This window comes from Equus caballus, chromosome 6 (assembly GCF_041296265.1).
Source record: "Equus caballus isolate H_3958 breed thoroughbred chromosome 6, TB-T2T, whole genome shotgun sequence".
In the NCBI taxonomy this organism is placed as follows: domain Eukaryota; kingdom Metazoa; phylum Chordata; class Mammalia; order Perissodactyla; family Equidae; genus Equus; species Equus caballus.
Window position 1 is genome coordinate 12871371 of NC_091689.1, and position 11806 is coordinate 12883176.

An 11806-nucleotide genomic window follows, 5' to 3' on the forward strand; every position below is an offset into this window, starting at 1 on the left:
GCAGGCCTTGTCTATGTAGAGTTTTTAATAATATTTACAAGTCTCTGCATAGAGCTGAAGATGATAGTGGAACAGGGGAAAGGGTCTTTACTTTAGGTTTTATTCAGCTTCCTGAAGTCTTTTGAGTGTGGACGTCTGAGTAGACTTCTGCTGTCTGGTTTCCCAGCACCCATTTCTCATTCTTCAGGTTATGGAGCCCCGATGTGACTGTGGAGAATGGCCTCCTTGCCCTCCATTGAGGCCGCACAGCCCTCCCTTGGGCAAGATTGAGTAGGTGACACAAGGTAGGCCAGGTAGATACTCTCTTCCTGGATTGGAATCATAAGCAAAATGGTACCAAGAGACTGAAAACATCTGTCGATTGTTCATCATGACAATGTCAATTTGAAGAAGCGACACATTAATTAGTTCCTGACACCTCATACCTGGAGCTACTCTGTTCCTTGTCCTTTCTGGAGTCTTTTTTTTTTTTTTTTTTTTAAGCTTTTCTTCTGATTATGAGAGCCGTCCCTTATCCTTCCCAATAGGTTCTTTCTGCTTAATGCAGTTTAGGTTGATTTCTGTGTTGTAAACAAAGAACACCTAAAGACTTCAATAAACTGTTCTTTATGAGATTACCAAACACTGCAAAACATTTCCCATATGCCCTCTTAAAAATGATCTTTTCTTGCTTTAAGGCATTAATAAAATGTTGATTATTGGCATGGAGATAGTTGTAACATTTTGGGGGAGTCACCAGATGGTGACATAACATATTATTTCCTAATTCAATTTATCTCGAAATGCATGTATGTGTTGCATCTGGAGGAAGTGCTTTATCATCATTATTATGTTATAGCTCTGCTTTTTAAAAACTATGCTATAGACTGCGTATCTCGTGGGGATAGAATTTGGATGCGATGAAAGCACTTCTTTGGCAATATCTCAGAGGTATATACCGTAACTTCAAGACATTTTATGTCCAAAATGTCTGAAAGCAAACAAATATCCTCAGAAGGGGAATATTTCCTAAGTGGATACAGCCAATACATAGATTTTATTACAGCTCTGTCAGGAACCAATGACTTATACATTGCTGTTGCTTGCACATAAACCTTTCATAGATTATGATAAATGGTTCTCTGATATGTAGGCACTGCTCTCAGCAAAACCCTCAAGCAGTGGACTCTGACCAGAAGCCACATGAGTAGTGGAAAAAGACCTTTGCTTTGGACTATAAAGGTGATTGCAGATTAAATTGTTATGATCAAGCAGGAACTAGAAAAGATTTCTATATTTGTAGTAGGAAGCCTGTGGATAGTTGTTAAAATTTTGACCCAAGTTATTTTGGTAGATCAGACCAAAAGAAGAAGGAAATAGTAACACTGAACCCCAATATTGCTGACTGTTAGAAACTCTCACTGATAAATCTCAGCTTCTACCAAAAGGAAACAAAATTTACTTATAGGTGAGTATTTTCTATTTCCACCCTGCTTCCAGCTCTAATTTTCCCTCTTCCACTAATGTATCAGTTAGCTAGTGCTGTGTAACAAACCACTCCAAAAGGTAGCGGCTTAAAATAGCAAACATTGGGGTCGGCCCAGTGGTGCAGTGATTAAGTGTGCATGTTCCGCTTCGGCGGCCTGGGGTTCGCTGATTCGGATCCTGGGTGCAGACACGGCACTGCTTGGCAAGCCATGCTGTGGTAGGTGTCCCACATATAAAGTGGAGGAAGATGGGCATGGATGTTAGCTCAGGGCCAATCTTCCTCAGCAAAAAGAGGAGGATTGGCAGCAGATGTGAGCTCAGGGCTAATCTTCCTCAAAAAAAAAAAAAAACAGCAAACATTAATTAGCTCATGAGTTTGTGGGTTGGCTGGGAGGTTCTTCTGGTCTTGGCTGGGCTTGCTCATACTATGTGATGAGTTAGTGGGCTAGCTTCTGGCGGGCTTCGCTGATCTTAGCTGTATTCTCACACATTTGGTGGTTGTTTGGCTATATGCTGATGTAAGATGTTCTGAGCTGGAACAACTAGGTTTTCTTCTACTCATCTTCCAACAGCCTAGCCTGTGCTTGTTCACATAGCCATGTCTGGGTTCTGAGAGAGAGAGGGGACAGCTGAGGCATTTTTTTGAAGTCTAAGCTCAGAGCTGGCACACAGTCACTACCTCAACAGGAGGAGCTACAAAATCACATTGCAAAAGGTATGGATAAAGAGAAGCATGAAAAGCTGTGGCCATTTTCAATTTCCCATACTTAGGGATGTTGCAACTCTGCTAGTCTGGGTTTTTTTTCTTGTGGTGTCAGATGAGAAGAATCGGCAGAGAGGAATAATGGACGAAAGAGGAGAGAAGTGGAAGAGAGAGAGTTCATGTGAGTTGAATGTCAGAAAGAATTTTGGGGATTTGGCAAATGAGAGGCTTTGAAACAACTTTAATATAGAGAGAGAAGGGTGTCAGAGGAAGTAGGGTTTGGATATGTGTTCCTATGGTTGAGGAATTTGATCCCTTCAATATTCTACAAGAGATGCAAGTAAAGAATGGAATTTCCATTAGTTACTTTCTTGGCTATTGAGTTACACATTTTTCAATGTGACTGTGTAAGAATGAGCTATGTGGAGTCCCAGGACTTATTTAGATGAAACATTTAGATCTCTAAAGGAAGACCTTAAAAAGAAAACAAAAAAGCTCTACCAAACTAGAGGAAAACTATAACATTGATTGTTCCCCGCTAAGGAGGACAATCAATCACGTTTAGATGTTCAATATTTCCTGAGCACCATCAGGTTCAGCATGTCAAAATTTTGAGCAAATGTGGTGTTCTCTGAAGACTTTGTGATTTTAGTTTATTCAAACATCCATGGAAATGTAAGGAAATAATGTATTGACTAACTCCTAGGTGTATGATGCTGCCAGTTTATCTGAACATTTGACAGATGGCGCCTCTGAGCCCACACCCTTTGGTTCATCCATTTCTATCCAAATGGTGTTGATGCTTGAGACCTATAATACCTACAGAATGAATGGGAGATGCCCTGGGAGCCAAAACTTGCAGGCTTGAAAGTTAGCCCAGTCCATATTCAAACCCCAACTTCACTCTCTGCTATGTCAACTTGGGCACATTTCTTACCTGATTAAGCTTTTTAAAAATCTTAACATGAAGATAACAATCCTTTTGCATAAGTTTGTTATAAGGGCTAAAGATAATACATAGTGAGTGTTGAGCACTAATGTTTATTTTTGACTCCTCAAAAAGAGGCTATAGACCAGCCTCTATAGAGCCAGTGGCAAGATACTGTGGATTCCCCCAAATTTGGTCCAATAAGCTTGTCTAAAGTCCAGTGTCAGGAGGCCATTGAACCAACAAAGGCCTCTCTTCTTCTGATTGCTTGTAGGAGAGAAGCAAAGGTAGAGCTACTAACTTAGGTGTCGGTGTTGGGTGTTAGGCGTTGTGCCACTGGGGCCACTTAAAAATAAATCAATCATCAGATGTAGGTTTTCTTTTTCATATAGTTATTTAACAGCTAAAGGCACTTACAATTTAGTTGGAGCGAAATGACAGCAGAAAACTTTAAAACACAGCAAGCATATAATCAAATGCTAAACTGGGAGGTTTAGGGCCTTCAAGGAGAGATCAATAAAGGCTGAAGTGGGTGTGGAAGGCGAGGCAAGTTTCAGGGTATAGAGATGACAAAGGAACACTCTGGAAGAATGCCTGGAGGTGCATGTAGACTAGAAAAGAAGGGAGAAGTTAGAGAGATGGGGTGAGTGTGGAGGCTGGTCAGGCAGGGACAAGGTAGATGGTGGAGGGTTTTGAAAGCCAGGCAGAAGACTTTTGGGGGCAGAGGCTAGAGCATCACTAACGATTTCTGAACAATGGAAAAAATCATGAAGATTAGTCCCTGGCAGGGACCTCCAGGCTCCTGAGGCAGAGCCTGGAATCAAGTGTCGGTTGGCAGGAAGTCAGGCACATGGTGACGGAACAGGCCTAATGTGGTGGTGGTGGTAGGGGCAGAGAAAGTCACAAAGACTCTTCACTATTGAGGCTTTGGGGAGCTGTAGGTTCTTCTGAGCCCCGTTTAGCCCAGACTGACCAGTGCTACACTGGCTCAAACATCTGCTTCGAGCAAAGATTCAGAAGGGAAAAGCTGTCAAAAAGCTGCGTGAGCTGAGATTGCCTTTCTGTGTTGTCTTACAAACGGGATGCTTCCCGTGATGCTTACAAACAATGCCTCATCTTTCAAGTGCTTGAGAAGTAAGAATGAGAACAGTGCCTCACCTGGCAGCTTGTCCAACAACTACAATTTTCTCTCTCTCTGAACTCTGTGATAAAGCAGAAGGCAATTTCTCTCCCCATCCCTGGGCAGGGAACAAATACAAAAGTGGAACATGGGACGGAATAACACGGATCTCCCCTGTGATTAGTAATGTTCATTTTTGCCTTCCCCAGATTGTCAATTACAGGTAAATTGGCCCACACAATGTTCTAGGGAAAACTCAAGGTCAAACAAGTCCTCTGATTCAAATATCAGTGGGATTTCTAATGCTGTACTTTTCTGCCAACTAAAGGACGAGAACTTAAATGTTTTTCTGTGACTTCTAAATGAATACATCTATGTCTCCAAGCTGGCAGTCAGCATGGAACGAAGGAGGGAGAAAGGTTGAACTGAAGAAGCCCAAGAGTCAAGTGGATTCCCTTCTCCTTTGAGATGTTTTCTTGTTGAGAGGGACGGTCATCATGGGTGAAGGGGAGGATGAGAGGGACTCTTACTCTCGAAAGAGAGAGAGATTAAAATTTAACAGAACTTTACTGCAAATAGTCTCTATAGAAATCAACAATTTAAAGCAAATTATAAGCTATTCAAATTTATTTATTCAAGAAGTAGTTACTAAGGGCCAATCCTGTGCCAGACCCTGACCCAGGAACGAGGAACATATCAGTAAATGAAACAAGTCTCTGCTCATATGGGGTTGACACGCCAGTGGGGGAAGGTGGACAACAGCCTATAAAAATATCCTCTGTCAGGTTGTCATAAGTGCTAAGAGGAGTTGGTCCAGGGATGGAGATACAGAGGGATAGAGCTGGTGATGGTAGTGCACGCTTTTAGACAGAGTGCTAAGGGCAGGCCTCTCTAATGAGGTGAGACCTGAAGGAAGTGAGGGACTGTGGACATGTAGGGAAAGAGCGGTCCGTGCAGAGGGATCAGCACATAAGATTGTCAGATAAAATACAGGACGTTCAGTTCAAGTTGAACTTCAGTTAAAAAACCAAATATTTTTTAGTATAGTTGTGTGCCGCATAATGATGTTTTGGTCAACGACGGACTGCATATAAGATGGTGGTCCCGTTAGATTGGTACCATATAGTACCATTAGCACCATTTAGCTTAGGAATGTAGTGGGCTATACCATATAGGTTTATGTAAGTGCACTCTATGATGTTTGCACAACAACGGTATCACCAAATGACGCATTTCTTAGAACTATCCCTGTCACTAGGTGATGCATGACTGGATAAGTATATCCCACATATTGCATCAGACATACTTATACTAAAAAAAAATCATTTATCTAAAATTCAACTTGAGCTGGATATGCTATATTTTCATTTAGTGAATCTGACAACTCTCGCCCGGTCTTGAGGAAAGAGTCAGCTTGCTATGTTTAAGGAACAACAGGAAGGTAAGGAGATGTGAGCAAGGGGAAGACTGATAGGCAATGAGGTCCTCGAGGTGGCAGATGGCTGGGTCACAGAGGACCTGTGAGCCACTGTAAAGACTTTGGCTTTTCCTTTGAGTGTGATAGGAAGCCAATGGGAAGCTTCAAATGGGAAGTGTCAAGTCTTACTCATTTTTTCCTGTTTAAGAGTTTCATTCAATACTGATTCAAACAAATTATTGAATACCTGTTAGATTTAAAGATCTAGGACAAAGTTAGGATCTGTTCCTGCTTTCCAGGTGCCCATACACTATCTAGGGAAGATAACACTTAACAAAACAGCTAAGTAACAATGTAAATATTTGGGTCAGCATGGGTGGTTCAGCCCAGAGTACCACAGGTGGATGGATTACTTGGGCCGTAAATGTCTAGGAAGCATTTTGGAAGAGGTTGGGCTAACTGGTCCAGGAAGGATGGGCGGGAAGGATCATATTTTCCTCCTCTTTCAAGCCTGCAAATGTTATCTACAAGGTGAATGGCGCTCTGGGGGGCATTGCAGCCTCTGCATCCAATGTCCCCTGGGGACAGTTCCCCCCCAGCACGTCATGCCTAGGCAGTGCATTCAGAACCAAATGGATTGCAGGAGGAGCATCAGTCCCCAAGTAAAGTGTCAGAGGGCCAGGACTCTGAACAGAGTCAAGGTGGGTCTTCTCCGCCCTGACATACCACGTGCACAGCCCTTGTCTGGAGCAGGAATGTGGACCTCAACAAACGTGCATTTAAAAGGCAACCATTACTTTTCCTTAGGGATTCCTGCCTCTGAGATGTTAGCACCCAGAAAACTTCCTATAACACCAGAGAAGCTAATAAATGTTTGTAGAAAAAATATCCAACTTGTGCATTAATTTGCAGAAAGCATTTTGATTTGTTTCTAATAGAGTAATCAGCTTCATCAATTAGCTTTAATTTAACTCATTTTTTCAGTCTTCTTCTGTGAGTACAGAAGAGATTGTACATCTTGTGGCTTCTCTGAAATGGCTAGAGAACCTCAGAGAGGGCTTATGCTTGTAGTCTGGAGGCAGAGGACCAGAGGGGACCAGAGCCTAGGTCTTCAGTCCCGGAGCACCGGTGCCAGCCTGGGCGATGCAGTTGGTATAGGTCCTCCGAGCAAGAACTTGGTTATGCCTGGAAGACTGGGCTGTGTGCAAGCCTCTCTCTTCTTCAGTAAAAAGCCAAATTACTGTAATGGCTGCTGGCATTCTCTGAAGAAGGGTCAGAAACAAATTCAGGGGAACTCCCTGTTCACGTCCTAGACCTGCTATAACACATTAGCTCAAGCTGGGTGGCTTGAAACAGCAGAAATTGATTCTTGCACAGTTCCAGAGGCCAGAAGCCCAAAACCAAGGGGTCGGCAGGGCAGTGCCCCCTCCGGTCTCTCAGAGAGAATCCTTCCTAGCCTCTTCCATCTTCCAGTGGCTCCAGGTGTTCTTTAGCCATGGCAGGCAGCATCTTACTCTAATCCCTGACCCTGTGCTCACATTGCCTCTTCTCCTACCTGAAAACTCTGCCTCTCTCTTATAAGGACACTTGCCATTGGATTTTGGCTCATCTTATCTCAAGATCCTTAACTTAATTACATCAGGACAGACCTTTTCTCCAAATAAGGTCACATTCACAGGTTCCAGGGGTTAAGATGTAGACATGTTTTGGGGGGATACCATTCAACCCACTGCTGTCCCCAAAATATAAAAGCAAGAGAATCAAGAGAAAAGGAAAGTATATGAATAAAGTGGAAATGTGTGAAAGATTGCTGGTGTTGTATAATAGGTACAAGCACATGCTGCTGCAAATGCTGTCATTGCTCTGTCCATATCCCCTTGGCGGTCGCCATTTTTGCACACTAATGGCTTCTACCTGCATGTACCTCTCACTCTCTGCCTAAGCGTTTTCTCTGGTTGTTGGATTGAATTTGGCCCAAAAGCAGGTGAGGCACACTGAAATTACCCAAGAATTAATGCTCCAGGAAAAGCCTTCAACTGATGATGGATGGGATTTGGGGGTAAATGCTCCAGCTTCCTTACTCTCTGGTGGTACAACTTGAGGAAAGCAAGTTCCACCCAGTCTTTCAGAGGCCTCTGAAACAGTAACTTTCTCATTAACATACCCAATATTGACTTCCTTCCTTTCTCTATCACAATCCCTTCTCCCATTTGAGTGCTTCCTGAGATCAGCTCCCCAATAAACTACCTGCACCCCAATACTTGGCTCAGGATCTGCTTCAGGAGGAACCCAACAGAAGACATACTTAAATACATGCATTTCCATTTATTGAGTACTTATTATGCCAAACATTGTTCGAAGAACTATGTCGTATCTAATTTACTCATCAACAATAGCCATTCAAGTGCCACATTATTATCATTTTACAGATGCAGAAACAGAAGCTCAGAGAATGTCAGCATCTTGTTTAAGAGTTCACAGGTGGTGGTACATGGAAAGCTGGGATTTGAACTAGTTCTATGGTACTTCAAAATCCATACCCTTAAACTCTACATAATACCTTCTTCCTACATTGAGGCTCCTGTCTTATTTTCTCCAGGAAACAGACACTGAGATGGAGATTGGTGTGTAGAAAGTTCGCTGGGAAGTGTTACCAATATCAATAATCATGGAGGATTGATGAAAGCCGGGTTGGTCAGAAGGAGAAGTTGGACTATGATACAGTCACAAAGGTTTCTTCCTATTCCATGGGGAGCTCAGAAACTGGAATGGCCCTTCAGGGTTGTCCTGCCTTGAGGCAAAGAGGATGGTTCTTTATACCCTCCCAGGACTGTCCAGTCATTGGATGTGGGCTGCCAGCGAGAAGAAGGCATGACCTTGTGTGAGGTGGCTTTACTTAACATAAGGCAATTTCTGGAGGAAAACTCATCTGAAAGTCTTCTGCTGTCAACACTCCCAGCAAGTGGGGGAATGGGTGCTTTAATCTTGAGAGGGAGGATCTGGATGGTACACTGAAACGTGCATTTCTGCCTACCCTTTATGCTGCTTGGATCCAATTTTATAATGTAATACCTTCTGAGAAGAACTTCCCCAGGATTCTGGTTGATCCCTTTCCCTGCGTAAACTTATGAAAGATTAGTAGGATGAACCACAGTTTCCACCACTGTAGCTGGTCTCAAAGCTGCAACTCATCTGCCCATTCTGGATTTATCTCCACCTCAGCTGTCACTTCTGCTGGTTTAGGTGCGTTAGTTAGTAAGATAACCCAGAACCTCAACCCTGAGGGGTTTGAACACTGGTCAGTATGCCCTTCTTAGCCTGTGGCTGCTACATTTATCCACTCACTATCAAAATTGGATAAGGGAGTATCAAGAGAAGCTTAAGTGGGTTTCCCGGGTGCCAAACATAGTCCTCCCTCTCCCTACTGTGTAACAGCAGTGTTAACTCCTCCTGATGATCCTAATCAATCACTCCTATCAGGGTGGAGACAACTTGCTTCGCCTTCTTGTCTCCTGGTGTGAGAAGACTGAAGTGACTGGGTGTAGTCCAGTAGCTTAAAGTTTAATGAGACTCTTGCTTTGCCCCTTGGTGCAAGTGTTTCCACTCTGGGAACTAGGACCTTGAAATTCATAGAAACTAGAGTTATTGGGACCAAAAACACATCACTGGGCATGATGGTGGATGAGACCACTCCTACTTCCGTCTCTTGGTTCTAGATACGTGTAGTCTACCTTCTGTGGACCCAACATCATATAATGGTGACTGATTTAGATTATACGCTGAATCCTGGGGTTGGGGTGGGGGCACGCTTGCTCAGTATCATCTCCAATTTGGAACCTCAATTGGATGTTCAAAAGTCCATTCTGTTGTTCCATCAGGCCAGCAACTTCTGGGTGGTGCAGTAGGTAACTGGACCAGTAGATCCCTGGTCAGGTGACCACAGCCACACCTCTTTGCTAAAGTGAGTTCTTTGGTCCAATATGGTGTTACGTAGGACCCACATCAGTGGTTCAGATGCTCTGTAAGCACTTGGATAATGTTGCTGGCTGAGGCCCTGTGGGAAGGAAAAGCAAATCCAGACCCACCAAAATGTGTTTATAAGTCCATCAGAATCAATCATTGTCCCTTCCATGGTGGAAAGAGTCCAATGCAGCCCTCATCAAGGGATGGTGTCATACTATGGCAGTTGCAACAAAGGCTTCAGTCAATCCTATGGGGAGCTTGGGAACAAGGATGGCCCCTCAGGGTTGTCTTGATTTAAGGCAAGAGAGGTGAACCTTTATACTCACCCCACCAGCAACCAGTCCTTAGATCTTGGCTGTCCCCAGAAAGGCACAAGACTTTGAGAGAGACAGCTTCCTTCAGCTGACATGGATTCCCAAAGAGCAACTCAGCTGAGACCCTTCGGCCTCCAACTGCCTAGCAACTGAGGAAGAATCTGGAAGCACAGCATCCACTAGGACTCATTTATCTTCCACGAGTGGGACTATGTTTGCCGTTGTTTTACCTCCCTGGAGATATGGATTGGCCCTGAATGGTCATCATTCAGGGCAGTTAGCAGATCGTTGGTAGTTTTGGCGAGAATTATTTCAACAGAGTGTTGGGAGGAGGAAGGACTCCAGACATTTAAAAAATAACTCTGAAATAAGGAGGCTGAGTGAATGAGTCTAAACCTCTCTTGCAAGAAACTTTGTGGTGAAGAAGAGGGATTCTGTAGATTTGGGGAGAGTGAATTAGAACACCCTTCCTTCCCCAGTGGGTGTTCTTCCAAAATAGATGGCTGAGGTTATGAAGGAAATTTGGAAGAATTTTTTCACTGTATGAAGCTAATTGGTCCCCAGGGGAACTGAATCTGTAGTTCCAGCTTCATTAGTATCATTCTAGCTGAATCAAATGGCTGGAGAACAACCAGACCAGGCAAGTCATTGCAGTCAAATCCAAGATTATCCAAGAGGTCAAGTTGTTTACTAAGTCAGACAGACAGGGTGGCTTTACATTCATGTTATCTGCAAAACGTTTATATCATAGTCTGTGAGGTTTGACACTAGGGAGTCTAGTGAGGGTTGGCTGAAACTTTGAGAAAGTATTTATATTTATACCCAAAAGAGAGAATTTAAAAAAATTTTTTAAATAAAGATGAACATTAGTGGCTCTGGAATGTTTTAATGGGACAGATTTGAAGAAGGTCAATGGATTCAGATGCAATCAGGAAGTTTTATGTCATCAAATCAGCAGATCCAATGCAACTGTACTTTCAAAGCATCATTTTTTTGTTACACATCTGTTTAGTGTGTAAAATATGGAGAACTCAGTTCATTATGCTATAAGTATAACTGATGAGGGCAGGTGGAATGCTCATCCACTCATAAACCATTTGAATAACTTCCTGAGTCCTATGTTTTATTATTTTTTCCCCTGCTAGGAAGATCTGTCCTCAATTTAATCAGGAAGGAGTCAAGCTTCCTTGAGAGGGCTAGGAGTAGGAATCTGAGCCACTTCAGTCTCTGTCCTTATGTTGTTTGTGACAGACTGATGGGGTGGGGGAGATGATGGATAAGAGCGTGGGTTTCATTCTTAATAACAAGAGGAACCCCCTGCTTATGAATATAAGAAGTGTCGTCTTGAGTTGAATGAAGAGTTGAACCAGGCATGAGTGGTAGTCAGGCATCCTTCATCTTTGGATATTGTATTTCCTTTATTAGAGAACATTCTAGATTGGCCTCATGCTCAACAACATTGAAAGCACTTCTGTATGCCTGAAATCTTCTTCTCATGCCCCGTCAAACTCTTCCATGGCTATCTCTTTTCCGTCCTTCAAATCTCTGAGCTTAAACGCTACTTCTGTCGAAAAGTGGGAGCTATCATTTGGTAGGTTACTGCTGTATCTAGAGTGGACATTTCCCTGTTATTCTCTCTCAGCCCCTCAATTGTTTCCTTTATAACACATATCCTGATTTGTAATGATTTTATTTATTAATTCATCTATTTCATCCACTTGAATGTAAGCTCCATGAGGGCAGGCACCAACTGTGCATTATTTCATAGCCAAATCCCAGTGCCTGGTGCCTCTGGATCAGTCAATAAATTCATGTTGATTGAATAAACCATAATGAATAGATTTGGCTTGAAAACGATCATAAGGCAAAGGTAATACTTCATTCTAAAGACAAG

General features: G+C 42.9%; 1 protein-coding gene across 1 annotated transcript in view; it reads left to right on the forward strand.

Moving 5' to 3' along the window:
• LOC138924523 (protein FAM246C-like) overlaps window positions 1-11018 on the forward strand; it is a 31566-nt gene extending 20548 nt beyond the window's left edge. Inside the window, exon 3 of the mRNA XM_070269222.1 lies at window positions 8235-11018. The gene's annotated coding sequence lies outside the window, so the exon portion shown is untranslated. The remainder of the gene's footprint in view (window positions 1-8234) is intronic.
• The last annotated feature ends 788 nt before the right edge of the window (window positions 11019-11806 follow it).